Source organism: Canis aureus, chromosome 15, assembly GCF_053574225.1.
Source record: "Canis aureus isolate CA01 chromosome 15, VMU_Caureus_v.1.0, whole genome shotgun sequence".
NCBI classification, from domain to species: Eukaryota; Metazoa; Chordata; class Mammalia; order Carnivora; family Canidae; genus Canis; species Canis aureus.
The window spans coordinates 64,100,049-64,113,406 of record NC_135625.1 but is presented as its reverse complement, the minus strand read 5'-3'; the positions used below and the strand labels follow the sequence as shown (position 1 = coordinate 64,113,406).

Sequence of the window (13,358 nt, the reverse complement as noted above, 5' to 3'; positions counted from 1 at the left end):
GCTGCAATAAATATAAGGATGCATATATATTTTTGAATCCGTGTTTTCATATTATTTGGGTAAATACTCAGTAGTATCCAGGATCACTGGATCATATGGTATTTCTATTTTTAATTTTTTTAAAAATAAAGATTTTATGTATTTATTCATGAGAGAGAGAGACAGAGATGGGTAGGCAGAGACACTGGGAGAGGAAGAAGCAGGCTCCATGCAGGGAGCCCAATGTGGGACTCAATCCCAGAACCCCAGGGTCACGCCCTGAGCTGAAGGCAGATGCTTTAACCACTGAGCCACCCAGGTGTCCCTCTATTTTTAATATTTTAAGGAACCTCCAAACTGTTTTCCAGAAGAGTGTGCCATTGCATTCGCACCAACAGAGGGTTCCTATTTGTCCACAACCTCAACAACACTTGCTATTTCTTGTGTTTTTGATCCCAGCCATTCTGAGAAGTAGAAGGTGACTTCTCCTTATGGTTTTAATTTGCATCTCCCTGATTATCAGTGATGTTGAATACCTTTTCAAGTGTCTGCTGGCCATTAAATATGTTTTAAGACAAATATGATTAAGTTACAAATACAATTAATTTTACTGTCTTATTTAACTGTTTTATTTTAATTTTCCTAAAGATTTTATTTATTTCTTCATGAGAGACACAAAGAGAGAGACAGAGACACAGGCAGAGGGAGAAGCCGGCTCCCTACTAGGAGCCCGATGCAGGACTTGATCCCGGGACTCCAGGATCAGACCTGAGCCAAAGGCAGATGCTGAACTGCTGAGCCACTCAGGTGCCCTGTTTTATTTGCATTACACAATCTTTTCATCCTATTTATAAAATGCCACCTACTAGATCCTTTTCTCTCTAGTTTACTGGAAACCTAAAAAACCTTCCAGCCATTTATTTTTCTACTCAAGGGTCAGCTTCGGTTGATTGAAGTCTTTTCTATTCATGCCAAAATTCCTGGATATCTTTTGTTTCCTCAGTTCATCTTTAAGTTTGTAGGGGGGGACAAAAGCCTGTGTGGAGACGATGAGAGGGGAGAAAAGGCAAAATAAGCATGTTCATCACAGAATAAGTTTAAGAGGAATAAGAAAGAAGAGAAGAAGTTGGATGAGGAGGAGGAAAATTTAGAGTTTTTAGATGTCTGTATGTGTGCCAGATGCTATTTCACATGCCATAGATGCCTTCACATGCTTGCTCCCTGCAAGGATGATAAACATTAGTGATATTGTCAACTCCATTTTACAGGTGAGGAAGTGGAGGCATAGCAATCTCAAAACATTGCTGAAGATAGCACAGCTATTAAGTGGTCAAGCTTGGGTTCACAGTTCAAGAATTTTGGCTCTTAGCCTCTAAGGACATTTACTCTGGGTGTGCAATCCACTCAATATCCTTGCTGACATCTGTATTTTTCCCCTGAAGAAGCACACAAAAACCTTAAGTATAGTACTAAGAACAATGAAATGCTAGCTGCTGTAACAGATAAATCTAAACACCCCCCCCCCCCAAAAAAAAAAAACCACAACACTCACAGTAATATAACTTAGTAATTGTATTTATTGCCCAAGTTCCTTTTCAATGAGGTATTTCTGGTTGGGTGGTGCTCATCTGAGCAGTAATTCTGATGACAAGTTTTTTCTGTATTGTGACCAGGCCATTTTCTGTTTGTAGTTGTCACAATCTCTCTGGAGTTTGTCTACCTGCCAGGTACTCAGAAGTGGAAAAGAATATGTAGTCTTGCATGTCTTCACTAGCTAGGCCTGAAAGTAGCACACATCATCCCACAAAGCTCATGACGTGAGCACTCCCAATTTCAAAGGAAGCTAGAGAAATAAAGTAGCTGAGTTGCCCCAGAAGGAAGAAGAGAATGTTTTGTTGAATATTTAGTTTTTTCTGCAACTGGGAATATTCAAATTCTATAATTGTATTGTTTCCAAGTAGAGAATAATTTTTGCGGTTTATCTTAATTGTTTTATTATCTATATGTCTGTCTGCTTACCTATCATTCTACTCTATATTCCATATTTATATATTTCATGGTTATAATTAGGCCATTCTCTAACTCATAAACTGGCAGATGGGTCCAGCCGTGTTAATTGCAAGAAATTTGTTCTGACAAAGTAGGGGCAAATAATAGGAAGTACTTTTTCACAAATTTGTAGTCAATTTTGTGATCAAACCTTTTAGTAGATATTATACAGAATTAATGCATTAACAAAACTACAAGATTGTTGTCAATTTTGAAGTTTGTACAAAATTTAAGCAAGATTAAGTAGTAAATTTAGTTTCCCAAACAAGTACCTTCTATATATATTTTAAATATTCAAATTATCATCACCGCCATATTCTTCTCTGTAAATTTGAATCAATCATTCATATTCATATTGCTTCTCTCTTGTTTCTCTGTTCTGTAACAAATTACTCCCAAAGTTAGCAGTTTGAAGCAATGCACATTTCTTTTCTCACAGTTACTGTGGGTTAGGATCCTGGTAATGGCTAAGCAGGTGGCTCTGGTGCAAGATCTCTCATTAGAATGTAATCAAGTGGTTAGCCAGGGATAAAGTCATAGCCAGGATGAAGGCTCAACTGGGAAGTAATCCACTTCCAATTCACCGACGTGGCTGTTGTCAGGGTTCATGTCCTCCCTGGCTTTTGAACATATTGGTTCTTTTCCATGTGGACAACTTCTTCCCTTAGTCCAAGAGCTTCAAGAGGGTGAAAGAGTAAATGAGGGCATCTATGAAGAAAGCTTCAACGTTTTTACAATCTGATCTGAGAATTGACATCCTGACACTGGTGCTATATTCTATTCATTAAAAGTGAGTCATGGGAACTGCACACAGTAAGGGGAAGAGATTTCAGGCAAGGTCATATCAAGAGACAGAGATCACCGGTACTATTTTAGAGATCTACCATACTTTTAACATTCATTAAATTATTTAATACTATAAACCATGCTTGCTAGAAAAAAATTTAAAAAAAAATGCTACCTTAGAAATTAATCAAATATCCTGATATGCTTCCATTAGAATTCTCTGTATTAATCATATACCCTGCACACAATTCTAAGCTTAATATGTCCTTCCAGCATATACAACAGAATATTTTCTTTGAGATAAACTACTAAAACTTTGTGATTTCCTGTGGCATCAATTTACTTTTATTCCCATTGACATTTTATAGCTTACTTTTTTTCTCTTTTCTCCCCTGTGTTTCCCTTCATTATTTGAAAATCCCAAAGTGGCCTTGCTTTGATCTTTCTTTCTGGACTGAAAGTTCTCTTATCTTTGGGATTTTTAAGCTAATGCATATTTTAATGTACAAAAGATTATTATATTTTCAGGGACCTCTCAGAATATGCAAATCTGATCATTGACCTTGTTGTTTAGAAGTATTTGTTTATGCAGATAAAAGAATGAGTTATAAAATAGTAATGATATGATGGTTCTCAGTGGCCATTCAGGAATACTGTATTAAATATTCTTAAAAACCTCAAAATATATTATAAATGGTATAGAGTCTTCCATAGACACTATATTATACTACTTGGAATATCTCATAGTTCTTTTTTTCCTCAAAAGAGAATATTTTCCTTTTGAAGTGAATTTAATGAGCTCATCATAATACTTCCCATTTTTCTTATTTTAATTAATAATAAACTGCTATTTGCATACAGCCTATTGTGATGCTACTATAAGGCAAATATATACCACTTTATTATATGGCACTTAAAGAAGAAACATCACTCTAATGCCGAACATTTTAACCAAGATTAGGAAATATAACTCTTTCCTGAGGGGTCTGGCAATTCTTTATATTTGAAAGAAAATTAGAAGAACATTAAAATGAATTATAATGGTATATGTTTATAGCAATGTCAATTTATTCCATGATTAAGAAAAAAATCGAATGCCACAGTGCAGCTAATTTATATAAAGTAATGGTGTCTAATATATTACATAATATTTGCAACATGGTTCAAAAATATTTTTGTTTCCTCTATCTTTATAAATCTTGTGATGTAGCTTACCAAAGTAAAATGAGGTTTGTTTTTGTATCTATGAAAGAATAATTAAGTCTTAATAATAGAAGGGATTTTAAGCATCATTTAATCTAATCAGTTTTGGGGCAATCTGGTGACAAAAACCACACAATATTTAGAACAAGAAAAGTTTAAAACAAAAAAATATAACTATAATAAGGACTCAAATAATAGAGGATTGAATAATGAAAAGTAGTGAGAACTGTAGTGAGTTGAGGAATCACAATTAAAAAGAACAGCCACTATCCCTAAGGCTGAAGCAGAGTACCTGAAAAAGGGTCCCTGGAGGGCTGAAATCCATGTCTTCTCAGAGAGGGCATGACCATGTCCACTGAATGGTGGAGAAATCAGGGAGGTACTGTGCCAATGGAACTGGCTTGGAATATTCTTTGTAATCCTATGCCTTCTCAGAGGGGGCATGTCCATGTCCACTGTATGGTGGATAAATAAGCCAGGTACTGTACCAATGGAACTGGCTTGGAATGTTCTTTTTAATTCCATACAAGAGAACTCACTGGAAAGATACCGAATAGAATGCTATTTGTGGGTGGCCCTTCACCTGTGGCATTCCATGGTGGATGTGCTGAGGCATCTGCAGGCACTAGGTTCTGGAGAAGGCTTGCACTTTAGGAGAATTCATACTCTACAGGAGCTGAGTGGCTGGTGCAGTTGTTCACTGCAGGAGCTGAAATAGGAGGACATCTGAGCTGCAGGAATTCAGCACTGGAGAAATTGCATGGTATAGGAATCTGGCAAGAATGATACACTAGTACTAGAAAGAGAAAATCTCTTTGCATCTTCAGTGTTCCTTCAACACTGCCTTTGGCAATATTTAACATTGTACCAACTGACAAAGGAGCAATCTTTGAAGGAACCAGATGTACTTTTTCAGAGCAAGCAATGAAGTGCGGATTTGTAGTTGAGATGCACTGTTGATATATCTGAGGAAATCCATCCCTTTAGCTACTCTTCTTTTATATATAACCTCCTACACACATTTGTATGACAATTAATGTCTAACTACTGAACAGGGTATAGCTAACCTTATAAGTGAGAAAGTTATCATAGTTACCCCTAAATTAAGAGAGGCATGGCCTGGCAGTTATTATGTCCTTTGCTGACAATATTAACTATTCCTTAAATTTCATCACAGCCCCACTGAATACTTACTTACCACCCTACTTTAAAATCTTTGGTGGTGGCATTAAATCTTCACAGTTTGCTCAAGGATGTCATATTGCTTCAAGTTCATGTTCTTGCTAGGGAGTAAATGTTCCAGGGACTGTCACCTAGACTTTTCTAACATAATGAACCTCAGTCAAAGATCAGAGAGACAATATGGGGATTCTACAGTACCCAAGAATGTTTATTTCATTTTCACATTCAGGCACTAGGGGAGTAACTATGGAGTGAATCTGGGGATTAATTGGGCTTACTGAGTCAGACTTGAACTAAGACTACAGCTCTCACTCACCTACCATAAAATTATACTTGAACAACACTAAAATTTTGGGTCCCCAGGAATTAATATCTTTTAAAACCCAGTGTCTTATAATCCTCAAGAAGTCTGTTCTTCTATGAACAGTTCCTCTAATAAATGGCCATAGGCTAGTTGGGGAAGGTTTAGAGAAACGTTTGTGGTATTATTTTGCAGGAATGGTGCAGGATCCTTCCTCAAGAATCCTATCCTCCTTTTCAATTTCTGTATTAATTTAGATATGGGAACTGGAAAGAGGTTGAGACTCTCCACTCTACAAATCAAATCAGGGGTTTTTGTTTGTTTTTGTTTTTACTATAAGACTAAAGTTTTTACTGTTATGTAGCTCAAGTGTTATTCTAGTGGTTTTTCCATCTATTGCATTCCTAAGGGCACCATGATCAATTAACCACGCACTGCTAAGATCTCTGAGGGTCAAGGCATTCTGTATACCACTACATCTCTGATTTCCTTTGCGGTGTATGTTTCTACCTCATCTTTGGCAGTTAAGTTCTGCCACTTGTCCTCTGCTATTTTAGGATCTCATCATTCAAATTAAATTAGGGAACTCACCTGAATGCTGGCAACTATATCTCATCTAAAAAGGAAAACTATCTCAGAATTTTTTAAGGATACAGATGTTCATTAATGAATTTCTCAATGCCTTATTGGAGGGTATGTCTTTGAAATTTTATGGAATGTATCTGGCAGATGGGTATGTATGTCATCTATGACAAGTCCAATCTTTGGATTTTCTCTTTTCTTTTATACCAAGAAAGATCTGGCTCCTTGACCTCATTAAATGTAGGGCATCTTTGTTCCCAAGGTTTAGTTAACCGATAAAGAAAACAGTTGAGTTACCTCCAGATGAATTAGCCAGCATTTTAGATCCAGAATCTCCATTATGTACATTCATATTGATAAACTTGGCCTGTTCTAACACTCTTAGACTCTCCCCTCATATATGTTCTCTAAGTTTCTGCTAATATATTTTAAATTCTTTGATAATTATTTTGATGTATAAGCTCTTTAAGGGGGTCAGTTTGTTTTCTTGTCTCTCAAAGCATACCTACAGGTTATGGGTAAAGTAACCACAAGGAGTAGTTATGCAGAATTATAAGAATGATCATTCTTTTTCAAGGCATCTGCCACAGTTGAATGTAACAGTTTTTGTTTGTTTTTTAAGCATAAAAAGTCATGTCTCCTAAGACATTGGAGAGAAAGGTAAAGAAGGGTCTTTGTGACATAGAAGCTCAATACTATTTTCTAGATCCAACCAAATGTCCTCATTCCAAATTTCAGGATCACAATTTTTTCCAGTTAATACTCTTTTACATGATGAATTAGTAAGATTTTTGAATTCAACTATTTTTGTAATCCAGCCAACTGCACAATTAAATGGGTTTTATGTACAACAATATCAACCCTGTAGCTATAAGAAATAAGAGATTCATTTTGGCTGTCATGGAAGCATTCCGGTTCTGGCTCTCAAATCATGACTTTCATTAAAGTTGACAGATCTGAACTTATCATTTTCTTTTTGTATGTGCTTGAGTGCACTGAAAGATATCCATCTCATACTATAGTCCTGATGGTCATTATCACTGTTATTATAGTGCAGTGCAGTAGACATTTCGGGTCTAGTGCAGTAGACATTTGGGTCCCAAGGCATTTCCTTCAATTAGTGCTTCATCACAGTCAACCATGGGACATAGCATGGTTAATTACACCATTGCATCTCATTGGTTACTAGAACCCCTTTCCCATTGTCAAGTGACAAAGCACTATCCTCAAGCCTAAAACCACAATCAAAGAATCACAATAAAAAAAAAATCTCACCTTTCAGAGTCCTTCCATCTTTTATCACTCCAAGTCCAGTCCAGCCAGGAAATAGACACCACATAGTTCTTGGATAGGAAAAGTTTAATATAAAGCAGAGATGGGAAAACTATGCCCAATGTGTCAAATCTAGCTTTCTCCCTGTTTCTGTATAGCCTGTGAGCTAAGAATCACTTTCAAATTTTATAGGATTTGTTAAAAAACAAAGTGAACAATTATAGGTATGTGAAAGGGACCATATTTGGCCTGTAAAACATGAAAAGAGAAGTCTCAAAATTAGAAATTAAAAAGTAAACATTACAAGTGGTGACACAAATAGATAGTATAGAAGATCATCATGAACAACTATAAGCTAGCAAACTGGAAAATATAGAAAAACATGAATAAATTCTTAGAACTATATAGCCTACCAAGAGTGAATCATGAAGAAATAGAAAGTCTGAACAGACTTATAACTAGTGTGGAGACTGAATCAGTAAACAAAAGCTTCCTAAAAAGAATATCCTAGGACCAGATGGCTTCATTGGTGAATTCTACCAAACATTTAAAGAATTAACACCAATCCATCTCAAACTCTTCCAAATAATTAAAGAAGAGGGAACACCCCTAAACTCATTTTATGAGGCCACCATTACCCTCATAAAATACCAGAGCATTAAAAGACACAAGAAAAGAAAGCTACAGGCCAATATCCCCAATAAATATAGTTGCCAAACTTTCAACAAAATACCAGCAAGCTGAATTCAGCATTACCTTCTCATTAAAAAATCCCATCCTGCGACTGTAGGATTTATCTCTGGGATGTAAGAATGATTCAATGTATGAAAATCAATGAATATGATATAACACATTAGCAGAATAAAGGATAAACATGAATGATCATCTCAATATATGCAGAAAAATTGTTTGGTAAAATTCAACTTTTATGACAAAAACCATTAGCAAACTAGAAATAAAAATAAAGTACTTAAAAATAGCAAAGGCTGTATGTGAGAAGCCTGTAGCTAACATTATACTCAGTGATGAAGAACTGAAAGCTTTTCATATGAAATCAGGAACAAGGCAAAGATGCTCATTCTTATCATTTTTGTTCAACATAGTACTGGATGTCCTAGGTAGAGTAAAGAGGCAAGAAAAAGAAATGAAAGACATCCAGATTTGAAAGGAAGAAGTAAAATTGTTCCTGTTTGCAAATGGCATGATCTTATATATTAAAAACCCTAAAGATCCCTTAAAAAAAACTGTTAGGACATTCATTCAATGACTTCAATAAATTGCAGGATACAAACCAACATACAAAACTCAGTTGTACAGAACAAATATTGTTAAAATGTCCATCTACCCCATGCAATCTACAGACATAATACAATCCCTATCAAAATAGCAACATCAGCTTTCACAGAACTAGAAGAAACAATTCTAAAATTCAGATGGAACCACAAAATATCTGGAATAACCACAGCCATCTTATAAAAAGAAAACTGGAAGTGTTAGGATTCCAGATTTCAAGTTATATTAAAAGCAGTAGTAATTAAAACATTATAGCACTGACATATATAGAATAGAACAGAAAACTCAGAAATGATACTACAATTTATGGTAAATTAATCTTTGACAAAGGAGGAATGAATATACAATGAAAAAAGACAGTCTCATCCACAAATAGCATTGGGATAACTGGACAGCCACATGCAAAAGAATGAAACTGAACCACTTTCTTTCACCATACAAAAAAAATAAGCTCAAATGGACCTAAATGTGAGACATAAAACCATAAAAATTCTTGAGGAGAGCACAGGTAGTAATTTTTTTGGAAATAATGAAAAATATGTTTGGATATATATTGAAGACAGAGTCAACATAATTATTTATGATATGATAAAAGGATGACTCAAAGAATGTTGACTTGAGAAAATAGGTATGAAGAGTTGTCATCAAAGAAGACATGAAATTCTGTAATTAGAGTCAGTCATGTGGGGAGGGTCAGGAGTTCACTTTTGGGTATATTTTGTTTGAAATGAATATTATATATCCAAGTTGAGATATGGAATAATCAATTGGCAGGGTAAGTCCATCTGGAGTTAGGGAAAGAAGCCTGTGTTAGGCATGTAAATTGGCACATGAACAGAAAAAAAAAGGTATTTAAACTTCTTGGACTGGATAGTATCACAAAGGGGATAGTATTAATAGAGAGGAGATAAAATATATTAGAATCCAAAATAACAAAAAGCGACCAGTAAATAAAAAGAAGGATAAAGACAAGAAAGTGAGTTAAGGAAAGAGCAATCAATTAGATGTATTAAATGCTAACAATTGGTTGAATACTATGAGTACCAAGAATTGATGTTATATTCAGCTAACTGGCAAGCTTAAAGAACACAGTTTCACTAAGAAATATAGTGTCAAAACTTAGATTAAAGTGGTTTTAGGTGAGAATGAGAAAAAAATCAATTAGACAAACTAGAGACAAATTTTTGATCCAAATAATGGATCAATAGTTGGAAGAGGAGCAGTATGCCTAGATAATAATAAGTAGAGCATGAAAAACTCATGATGTACAACTTACATATTCATTATTGTTCTGTGGATCTTGGGCAGCATAACAGAAGAAAACAAAGAAGAGAACAAAAAAAAAATATTCACTTGAAGAAAGGAATTACTCAGGAAATACACCCACTGGATAGATTGAAAGTCAACGGGTATTCAAGGTAATGGATATACCTTACCCAATCTCTTAATCACTATTTTTTTAAATCCTCCTCATCTTTTTTGAAACCCGTGTTAAATTCCTGTTCTCAATATCATATTTGAACCCTTATTAGTTTTATCATCAATTGCATGTGCTTCTGTGAGTCGTTAAACTTGGCCTCCACATAACTCTTAATTTCACACAGCATTTTCACACCAAACATACTGCACTAGGAACTGTTTAGTACTGTGATAGGCTCTCCTACAGAATCCACAATGCCTGTCTGAATCTTCCCAGGCTTCTACTGTGGAAGAGAAACTGGTCAACACTGAAATAGGCACGGTAACTCTTTCCAGGTTTTTCCACTCCTATTTTTGTGGCCTTTATTAATCATTTTGATCATCATTGAAAAACTGTTGCTTGAAAATGTCTTTGAAAACATTGAATTAAGAAAATCATATTTATTATTGATTTTTTTCCTGAAAATTAAATAAAACATGCATTAATCAATATCTGGATTGATGAACAATATGTTTGTCTTCATATGCTGCCTTATTAAAGGTTTTGTGATTTGTGTTTTTAGGAGTATGCCTATAGCTGAGATGTTCACTTATTCACCATTTTCCCTTTCTTCCTTTGGTAATACAATATCTCAATATTAGTTGGACCCAAACTCATTTTATGTTTCCCCTTAGAGAAAGGTGTCCCCTTAGAGAAAGGCCCTGCACATTCTGGCTAATAGGATATGAGCAGAAGTGATTTATGCAGTTCCTACATTGCATTCTTTAAATTAAGGGTTATTTTCAATATTTTATTTTCTTCTTTTTATGCATTGGTTCAAGTACAGACAATATCACCAGAGCCAGAGCAGCCATCTTGTTCTATAAGTTGGAAGCTCAAGATAGTTTGGCAGTACCGTTAGATAGGAGAATCTGTCTACCCAGACTTCTCAGGTAAAGGAGGTATTAACTTTTCACCTTATTAAATTCACTAGTACTTCGAATCTCTCAGTTATGCTGCTGAACTGATAACCTAGATAATATGCTCTTTTAGCCTCTATTTTATAGTAATACTCAAAGATTGCAAGGAATATTGAAGTTAAATAGAACTGGAATGTTCTCTAAGTCAGAAATTAAATACTTCGGAGTAAACTCTGACAATTTCCAAACCAGAAATTTTATATTTTCTATTTATCAGCAGAGTTTGTATGTTTTATAAATAATCATTTAGATCCGATAGTGAGTTAGAATAATGTTGAGTATTCGTAGATTGCTGATTTACTGCATTTTGCATTAGGTGATTGGAGTCTGTGTATGGTTAAATATGTAATAATTTCTTAGCTGTTTCAGATGATTAATACTGGAACTGGCTCAACATTTCACTCATTGCCTATGTATACTTGTCTACCAGGATGATAAAGCACTAATAGATTCTTATTACTATCCAGGGGCAAAATGTGTTTCTCTTCAGCATTTCTGTGACTATCCTAACATTTTACAATGAATGCCCAAGGCAAAATGAAAGATTTGGAATATAATAGAGATGAAGCAAAAAGTAAATGACAAGGCAGGGTGCAGATAGATACTTTTTTAGATAAAAATTATTCAATATAACTCTTTTCTTCTGGGTTATTAGAGTATTTCAAATTACTATTTTATAGAATCATAGATGTTAAAGCTAAAAGGCATGTTGAATAATAATCTGTTGCAAACCTCAGGTCTCAAGCAGGTGAGGCATTAATATCCTTGGTCCACACACTGGTTTATAGCTTTTGCCAAGATTACAAAGTAGAAAAGTCAGCATTAGATCTAGATTTCTAGACTCTTGATACATGAATGCTTGTAACTTCTTGATAAAGTAATGATGTAAAATTAGATTTGTTGATTTGTTTATTTTTATTTATTTATTTACTCAATTCACTTACTTTTAACGATCTAAGGATATACGTAACACAACAGATAAGTAGCCAAGGAATGATGATACTAGGTGGCCAGTGTAACAGTAGAGTATATCAAAGTGTTAAGGGAAACTTTGTAGAAGCTAATTCAATTTTAGAAGTAATCAGGTTTTTTTAAGCATCTAATAATCTTTAGTCATTAATTTGATTTTGTTATAAGCTAACATTTAGATGCCAAAAACAGAAATGCATCTTTAAAAAAAAGATTTTAGTGGTAACAAAAGATTGAAAATGAGAACTGAATGAATCTCTAGTGGGGATTCAAACAGAAACAGTCAACAACTATTGTTTCCATTTTTTCAAAAGACCCCAACTATGTAGTAATTCAACACATTGGGGTGCCTCGAGTGAAGTCTCAGTTTGATCTAACTCTACAACACTTTTCAAATTGATGACCATGTGATTTTTACCTAGAGTTAAATATTTGTAGTTTTTATAAATATTATAATTATAATATGTGAAGTTTTTATATTGACAATTATTCGTTTTCTCTAAAATTTTAATTTTGAAAATACTCAAAGAAGCATTTGATATGATCAGGTTTTACTTTCTTAAGTAAAATTGATAATCAGCTAAGTTTTTACAAGAAGGGATAGTTCTGAGCTTATTATTAAAAATAGTTGATGTTTTAGATGGGAGAAAAGAATAAAGAAGACCATTCCAACTAAAAGAAGTATCCTGTGCAGAGCAAAGGAACCATGAAAGCCCACAGTGTGATTGAAAATCTGAGCAGCCTAATGCAGCTCAGACATTAAATGAATTGGTGGAGGTGTTCCTTGGTTCGAAGTGTCAGCAGGAACAGTGTGTAGCCTAATTGTGAGTTGCTTTATAATGCAGCTAAGAAATCTGGATTTGTATCCTGTAGGAAATAAAGAAGTAAGAAGGATTTTAGGTATGAAAAAACATGATTAGTCTTTTTTTTTTTTTTTAAGATGACCTCTGTTATCTTCAGAGCTGAAGGTTAATTGAAGTGGAGAAATACTTAGGGTATAAATAACATACCAATTTTAGACATAATACAAAATTTTCCTGAGGTATGAGAGGGCTGATGGAAGGAAAAGGACAGGCTTGATAGGAATTTCTAAATTAGAATTTACAATTAAATATGGAGTCTAAAAATTGGGGCAACAGTGACATTAATAGAGATTAAGGGTATGAGATGTGATTGAGATTGATTGAGAGGTGGTGAAAACACATTTGTCTCTGCTAAATATAGATTTCCCAAATTACTTAATCTTTTCTGAGCCTCAGTGCTTTTTTTTAAAAGTAAACTAGGAATAAATATCTATCTCAAAGGATTATTAAACTAGACACTACACACTAAGTAACCATGAGTGTCAGCTAAGTGGTAGGTA

At 34.5% G+C, this 13,358-nt stretch overlaps 1 long non-coding RNA gene across 1 annotated transcript; it reads left to right on the top strand.

Annotated features, from left to right (window-relative positions):
* The first annotated feature begins 632 nt into the window (after positions 1-632).
* Positions 633-11,127, top strand: LOC144285044 (uncharacterized). The gene is made up of 3 exons (XR_013353445.1): positions 633-786; positions 9,956-10,065; positions 10,894-11,127. It is a non-coding gene; the product is annotated as an uncharacterized LOC144285044 (long non-coding RNA).
* Positions 11,128-13,358: the final 2,231 nt, after the last annotated feature.